We start from the raw sequence: 6,981 nt of genomic DNA on the forward strand, positions 1-6,981 counted from the left end.
GATGGAATTTTGATATTGTCAAACATTGATTTATATTATGTGTAAACTAATATTCAAATGACATTAACTCTGTATCTAGACTTGTATCTGAAGATATTTGCTAAATGAATATTCAGGTAAGTAAATTCAAATACCCACAAGTTTTCCAGTTATTAGAGAAACTTAACAGTTTATAGTCTGTACAACTGAATCTGAATAATGAAAAATTGCCTACTATACAGTTACCAATTCTGCTATCAGTCTGCTATTTTATTGCATTTGAAATATTTTCCCCTAATACAAAAACAAATATAACTTATGAATTTATATACAGTTTCTTCAAATCTGACGGTTACTACCAGAATATACAGCAGGCTTTGTTAGAGTAGAAAATCCTTTTGTGTCATTTAGAAACTAAGAGCTAGTGATGAAAACGTTGTTTTTTTTCTGGTAACAGTTAATTTCTTTTTTCCCAAAGTTTGGAGTCTGTGTCTGTCTATCCATTAACACTTAGTTTTGGATCTTTTTGTTTCCCGTTGTTAAGTACAAATAACAGACTCCAAGAGTCTTATGGTATGATCAACATCCTCTTTTCCTCCTGTCCATTTGTCACAGAGTTGGGTTAGATTGAAGCCAGAACTTCCTTCTGATTTAGACCAAATCTAGTTGCATTTCTAACGTGACAGGGAAAAAGATGTTAGCTTTTAGAATCTTTAGACATTGTATTTGAACAAAGCCCTTTGACAGATGCAGATATTTAATGGATTTATTTTCTGCTTCACAAAATACTCAGGCCTGTGCTTAGGTCCCATGGATTGCAGTAGGATTAACGCATGCACTTTTTATCACGCTTAAAGGGTTGGAAGCTGGTCTTTAAACATTGTCTTCCAAGGCAAGTATAAATTGGTATGAAGAACTTCATAAAGAAATGTCAGTAGCATTGGCATACATACATGGAGAATAATAGTAGTTTTCAATGGCTAGTAGCTATTTTGAAAAAATTGCTGTTTGGATTTACTCAGCACAAGTGATGTTTCTGCTATGGCTTTTGCTGAGTCCTGGCTGAGGATCTTGCTTCTTATTTCAAATGCTGTAATGATCTACTCCAGCTGGAGTGGTAATTTCTAAAGAATTTGTTTTCTTCTAACTTCTCTGCTTTGCCACTAATGTGCCATGTTTGTTAAAAAGCATAGTAAATTAATAATGAAAGATTTGATTAGGAAGGCTTTGATATAGTGTAACTATCTCAAAAGCTATTGTCAAATCCAGTTTGACACCAGAACATTTATAAAGACAGATATCATGTGCAAATCATGCTCCTTTGGAAACATCCTACAAAGGATACCTGAGATGACGAGAATCGAGAAACAGATTCTGTATTTTTCTTATTAGTTGTTTTTTGATTTAACTCCATAAGGGCTTAATTGCCTCTACAGTTTCCGTTATATAGTAAGTTATATTCGTTGGTTTGTTTGGCATTTTTATTCACCTACCCATGTTCATATTTAATAGTGCATTAATCCTTGTACTTCTAGCACATAGGCAGATGAGTAGTCTGCTCCTCAGTGTGTACAGGCTGACGGACAAATACGTGCTTTTCCAAATCAACAACCTATGCTGGAGGAACAGGCCATTTCTCGCTATCTCCTTTCCCTCCCTGACCAGTTCGTGCTGCCTCAGGTCTACCAGCAGAGCTTTCCCCAGCCTGCTTCAAGGCAGTCTAGGAAGCAGCTCAGCTGGCAGATCTGTCGGGGTGCCAAGTAGCCAGCAGTGAAGGGAAGGATAAACCCAAATGGGCAGAACTTCTGTGGTTTGGAGATAATGTGGCAATGGGCATTTGCCCACACTTCAACGCTATGAGAACAGATCTTAATAAGAGAGAGGGTATTAAAACAATCTAATATCTATACAGCAGGCTGGAAGAGGGTTTAGGAATATGTAGTTTATATGTCACTTGGAACTCAATTGGAAACATCCAGGCATGAGGGTTTGCAAACTTCTGAAGGTTTATTTTTCAGAAAGTAACGATTATCTAGTTAGCCTTTTTATCCCTGACCCCCAGCTTACGTACAGTAGAATTTTTATTCTTCTGAAACATTTGCGACCTTGTCTTCAGCTAGTTCCTCAGTACCTGGAGAGTAAAGTTGACAGAATTTACTGTGAAGGTGGGAATATGGAATAGTTTTACTGTCAAATTAGAAACATAAAAACATAGGGATGCGAATTCCTAAAACTGAATGTAATTCAGTTACCTATGTAATCAAAGGTATTGCTTAACATAGGGAACTCAAACTTTTGCTTTTAATTGTGAGAATTCTGTAGTGGGTGCGAACTGCACAGAAGTGCTTGTTCTTTTCACTATTTAAAAAAAAGTAGTGTCCTTCCCTTTTTGCTGTGTAAGAAAGATTGCTGGTTTAAGCAAAGCATCACTGTTCAGGAAAGGTACATGTTTACATTAGTGAAAAAGTCTTTATAGGGGACCTAACCATGTACAATCCCCTCCCTCCCCCCCCCCCAAAAAAAAACCCTGAATTAAAGTCATATTAATATACGATAGAAGTAATTTGTTTTTAAAATCAGCGTAATTCTGCAGTTATGATTATTGAAACTTCTAAATTTTATCAACGTAATCTAGATGATTAACCTACAACAGGTTTCTCAGTCCAGTTTTTCCAAGATTTCTGTAATACGCAAGGCAATTTCCTCTTGTTCGTTCAACTTCAGAAACATTGCATTTTAGTAAATCAACTCCAGATTGATCAGAATATATTTTTAAATGACTGTTCCATAGAAATAATCATGTTGGAAAACATTTAGAATTGACAGGCATGTCTCTGGCTCTGCAGAGAGTTTCTAGATATTGGGTCAAAGTAGGGTACTGCTGACCTCAGGGAAACTCCGGAAGGCTGCATGTCAGGCTGCATTTACTTGCAAGAGAATTGGTTCCTTGTTCTGGTCCCTGAACACTATTAGGAAGCTTTTGAGAGCACTCCAACTTTATCTTGCCTGCATACCCAGGTTTTCTTCCAGTGGAAACCAGGATATGGACAAAGGGCTTAGAAGGGCAGGAATTCATGTTGACCTGGTGTGCACCACACATCATTTTGAGGTTCAAAATATGGCGAGGAGGCAGACCTGCACTGAGGAATTTGAGTTCTCAGTTCCTGTGGTTTAAAAGTAGCTTCAGGTTTATGGATAGTCTAATGGAGTAGGGCCACAAAGACTTAATGCATAAATAATGTATCGGTTTGCTTCTGGAAGAATTATAAGTCAGTTCAGCTTCCTGACTTTATGAACTTGACAGCCCAAAGGGTGAAAAAAAACCTTTCCAAGGAATGATGGTTGCATAAAACCATTAGATTGTAGCACTTCAAACAAACAAACCAAAACACCCTGGTATTTTGAAAAACTGGAACACATGCATTTAATTGTAATTAAAGTTGATTCAAAACTTATTTTCTGAAGCTGAGTGTCTTGGGAGAAAACAGTGAATAAGTATTAGTCTATGCAAGACATAAATGTCAGAAATGTGTAAATTACCCATTTTTAGGTGCTGTATTGTTACTGTCTTTCTGACTTCTGTTACTTTGAGTCTTTTAAACCTTTCAGCCTTATATTCAGCTGAGGTTTTAGAGTTTTGAAATTCTGTCGGAAATGTAGCTAACCTTCATTCCCGCATGAAAATCTCACATGTTAAACAATTAAGTGAAGTGTTTTGGTTTCCTAATAATAAATTCAAACTCTCGCCACCTCCTAAAACCAGAATATATCCATGAAAATGCAGGTTTAATTGTAGTGTACAAATGATCAAATCATCAGCCTTGTGCTGAATACAATTGCTCTTTACTGTTTAGTGTAGCTGAATAGTAAAGCAGGTTGGTTTTGCCAAACAAACTCGGTGTGGATTCCTCCCCTCGCCCCTGCCTGTGGCTTGCTAAGCTCCTTCCAGTAGGTTTCAGGCTGTTTAATTTTTAAGTCCTAAAGTAACTTGATCACCCAGTGTAAAATGTAGTGAAATTGGCACTAATGTGCTTTTACGTGATTGCCCAAATCATGTTATTTGTTCATTCTTGTCACCTGGAGATATAAAATCTCTTCTGTGACTTAGTTCTTTAGGACCTGCTGAGTGATCACAGCTGTTTTTGCCAGAGAAAAGCAAGGTGTGAGAAAGCAGTGAAATGCCTTACCAACCTTGTAGACTACTATAAAGACACTTAACTTCATGTTAATAGAATCCAGTGATTTCGGGTCATGACAGAAGTGGCCCATAAATCTTTCCGTGGGTTAGCAACATGTGATCTATATAATAGACAATCTTTAAAATATGAGCCCTGTAACTTTTTTTTTTTCCTTGGTTGTTAAGGGATTTTAAAGTAACTGATCTATCAAAGGATAAAATTAAAAATTATATATCCTTCATGGATTATTTATTTTTACACTACTGTTCTCTCTGAACTGAAAAAGCACATTTTTAAAGCAAAGCATTTGCATTACTTTAACAGTATTGTTTGGCTGAAAAACAAATACATTTTCAAGAAATCTTGAGCCTACTTTCAAACTAGTTAGCCAGTTCTTGGCCAGGGACAATCCTTGGCCTTGTCATTTGTTTTGGTTTTCTTGTTTATGCAAATGAAGAAAATGTTTACTACTTCTTACCAGTATTGAGATTTTTATTACGCTTTTGTAATGCAGGAGCAGCTTTGATGAAAGAACAAACTAGCAGGTAAATAGTCCATAATGTGTGTGACTTTGGGTTTTTCTTGTTGTTGTTTCAAAATCGTTAATTAAAACAGCATGGACATCAAACTTTCAGTCATGGTTCCAAGCCTATATGGTAGCGACCAGCAGCCTTTTTGTTACAAGATAGTGATTCCTCTCTAGCAAGAAACTCCAACTCATTTCATGCAATGTGTATGAGTCTTACTCAGCAAAGATGAAGACAGACATGGGTGCTCTGAAGGTAAGATGTACTTCTGCTTAGCACTGAAGCATTATTTGTTCCTGCTCTCACTTCCCAGCATCTGGCATGGTGACATCCAAGTGTGATCCCCAGATAGTCCAGCCCTGCGCCCAGTAAGCCTGGATGAAGGGGTCCTGAGTGTGACTGTGCTGGCTGGAGCTGGTGCAGCCTCGCGGTGCCGTGCCAAGTTTCTACAGCTTTTTGCTTACTCCAGAACATGTCCCCAAAGATTTTAAATCATACTTCATTTTTAAAGGGTTAATCTGTGATTAACTGAGTAGCATGTGTTCTAGACACAGGAGTATTTGATAATTTCTTTGTCTGACATTGAAAGAGTGCCTGAGAGTAACTCCTGGTGATATCATTGGAAACAGTTTTAACTCCGCTTCTGCCAGGGAGCAATTTTTTCCTTAGTCTGAAGAGAATAAAACAAACAAACAAACAAACAAAAACTGTGAAGCAGATTATTTCACCTGAATTATGTCCAGTATAGTGTATTCCTAGTCTGTTGGTTTCAAAGTCTCCTGAAAGACGAATCCCCTTTTTCAATAAAGTGTTACAGGAATTAGAAGCATAGTCCTAAATAACTGATGAGCCTGTTTGCTTTTGTGGAGCACCTCTTAACAAAACAGTAATCCTTCAGTATGCAATTTAGGGCTGTTTCTAAATAACCCTCTTTGTAGAAAACCAGAGCAATATCCTCAATGCTGAAATGAGGGAGAATAAACTCCACACACAGTGTGAAAAGAGGATTCTGCAAAAAGTAACAGATAAGACTGGGACACATACTAGGTACTGTATTATTTATTTAAAATTCATATTTAAATTTATGTAAATTCAGAGTGTGCATGATATGCAGCATTAAGCCTGTGGTGTATTTAAAAAACAAAATGAAATTACAAACCACCATTTAGATACCTGAAAGCAATGTGACCTTTGTAGATCAGGTTTGGTTTTTCTTCCTGATGCAACTAAGATGTGATCTAGAGTTTATGAAGTAACCAGGGAAAAACTCCTATGGATATTTATCATCTCTGTTGATCTTTGCACTTTTATGTCACTGCTAGCACAAGTCAGAAGATTAGGCCCATGGACCTATTCCTGACCCTTATTCGTAGTTGATCACTGAATCCTAAATACAGACTGATGTAATAGAATTTAATTTAGTGACAATTTTTGTTAAGATACAAGCATTTTTAAACTTAGATTTTTAATAGTCGTGAAAAATATGCACATCATACTTAAGAAGCTAGTGGTTGACTTATACGCCATTTTTGCTGTGCCCCCCACTGCAACCTTTCACTGTGAGCTACAAACCGCAGAGACCCTCCTTGATGTTTTGATGTTCATCAGATTCTGTTCACTGTGCATTTCTGCGTAGCTCAGTATATAACCTTGTTTGATCTTTCAGAGTTAGACCCCTTACTTTCAGCAGAGGCTAGCACACAGGAAAGAGAAGGGGGCTTAATTACGTGTGTGATTACCGAAGCAAAATCAATTGCTGCACAGGTCCTGATTTTTTCTAAGATACTTGGGAGTATGTGTGGCTCCATGGGTGAGATACAAATTAAGGCCAGGAGGAAGAGAGAGAGAGAGAGCGCGAGCGCACGTATTTCTGTTACTGGTGTCTCACTGTATTTTTATATAGGAACAAGAGGGTGGGGGTTTTTGTTTGTTCGTTTGATACACAAAAGGACTATTTTGCACAGCTGATTCTGATTAACTTTCTTAACTCAGTACTGTAGCTGGACTGAGACCTGAAAGCTCTAGAAAATTAAGAAGCATCATCAAACGAAACTTGGATATTTTGAGGAACTGGGTTGGCATTTGTTAGATAATACCTGTGCTGCTTTTTCAGCTTTTCAGAAGCTGGGGGAAACACTACTCCTGACTCACTTGTAAACATGGTGACATTTTAAGCAGTTACAGAAATAATAATTTTTTTCCAAGATTCTTCATTCTGCTTTCGAACAAGTGTTTTTGTATTCCTGCTCTTTTTTTTTTTCCTCCCCCCTTCCTTTCTTTGGAAGCTGGCAACAATT

This window comes from Pterocles gutturalis, unplaced genomic scaffold, assembly GCF_000699245.1.
Source record: "Pterocles gutturalis isolate BGI_N339 unplaced genomic scaffold, ASM69924v1 scaffold42128, whole genome shotgun sequence".
Lineage (NCBI taxonomy): Eukaryota > Metazoa > Chordata > Aves > Pterocliformes > Pteroclidae > Pterocles > Pterocles gutturalis.